Source organism: Lobosporangium transversale (genome assembly GCF_002105155.1).
Source record: "Lobosporangium transversale strain NRRL 3116 chromosome Unknown BCR41scaffold_8, whole genome shotgun sequence".
Lineage (NCBI taxonomy): Eukaryota > Fungi > Mortierellomycota > Mortierellomycetes > Mortierellales > Mortierellaceae > Lobosporangium > Lobosporangium transversale.
Genome location: NW_019028986.1, coordinates 148,817 through 150,361, shown reverse-complemented (window position 1 = coordinate 150,361; position 1,545 = coordinate 148,817). Strand labels below are relative to the sequence as shown.

Genomic DNA, 1,545 nt, shown 5'->3' with positions numbered 1-1,545 from the left:
TTCTCCCTCATAGACTGCGTCTTCCCCAGCCTGAGAATTCGAAGAATCTCCTCCACCCTGCTGGGCATACCCAATAGCGCCACGGTAGCAACGATCTGTGCCGATCAATCGCTTTACTGTTCGCTTGAAGACAACCGTTGTGAAGTATTCAAGCATGCGTTTCGCATCGACGCTACAGTCACCTTGATAATTTTCATTGCAGTATTGCTAAAAACAAAAAAGAGAATTAGCCAAGTCGTCTAGTTTGATAGCCTGTCTGAGATAGCTCATAGCGACATTTTGATGATCCAACATACCTCCCACAGCCGGAGCTGTGTCTTATATTGATTCACTGTCGTCGATGAATCTGGATCATCTAAAATCATCTGCAGCACACTTCTCGCCGACTCCTTCCGTGCGTTCGCCAGGGCCAGCTCTTCTTCTGTCAATGGACCGGAGTGAAGGACATTTGAGGATAAAGAATCAGCCTCACAACGCCTAGGGCGCTTAAAAGACTTTGCACTAACTCTAGCAGTCTGTGCCACTGGTGAAGGCTCTGGAGTCGTTTCGTCAGTCAGAATAACTCTTTTTCTCCTCGGTGTTGCACGAGTGGATCCAGTGCGAGTACTTGAATTGGTTGGCTTCGTCTGACTGGTGCTTTGTTCCAAATCCATGCAGGTGAAATTGGATAAAATCTTTTCGTTGTTGTTTGTCATTTTGAAAGTGAGCAAGCAGGAATGAACCTTTGAAAATGCGAATGTGCCGTTATTTTTCTCAGTTTTAGTCAGGGGAGAGGGTAAGTCTACTCTGTGTATTGTAGGTTTTATTGTTTTATTGTGTATATGAATGTATGGAGGAATGAAGGCGTGAAATAAAGAAGAAAGAAAGAGATCTTTAGCATGCCATGATGACATTGTTAAAATTTCGATGGATTTGATGTCAATTCAAATTTCAGGACAAGTGTCGGAGTAAAAGCCACAAAACGGACACATGTCTTGTACGTACAGACATGAAACATAATACCCTTAAATGGAAAAAGGACTGGATTTGGCATCATAATCCATTATAGATTAATCCCCTTCATTTTACTATGTTTTTGTCTATAAATCAGTTTCGACTATACTTAGCGAAGTAAAAATGCTCATTGCAGGGATCGAACCTGCGACCTTCGCGTTATTAGCACGACGCTCTACCGACTAAGCTAAACGAGCCTCCGATGGAGGTTTTTATTTCTGGAGCCGGGTCGTTCCTACGATTCACGCCGGTATTCTCCCACGTGACTTTCTACTCTAGTTCATATTCTATACTACGAAAAAAAGCGCCATGGGCATGAGCTGAAAAATGACTATCGTGGAAATATTGTGGAAGGCCACCGACCGAACCTAATGTAGTACCGCCGAGTGGATCCATGAAAGAAAGGGTATAGGGAATAGTGTACAAGGGGGAGAGGTGAAAATAAAATAATAAAAATAATAAAAATAATAAAATAATAAAAAATAAAAATAAAAATAAAAAATAAAATATAAAAATATAAAAAGGCGAAGCAAATAAGGAAAAGGGAGAAGA

At 41.2% G+C, this 1,545-nt stretch overlaps 1 non-coding gene across 1 annotated transcript; it reads right to left on the bottom strand.

The window, feature by feature from the left end:
• Positions 1-1,117: 1,117 nt before the first annotated feature.
• Positions 1,118-1,190, bottom strand: BCR41DRAFT_t42. Its single transcript has one exon. It is a non-coding gene; the product is annotated as a tRNA-Ile (tRNA).
• Between the last annotated feature and the right edge of the window lie 355 nt (positions 1,191-1,545).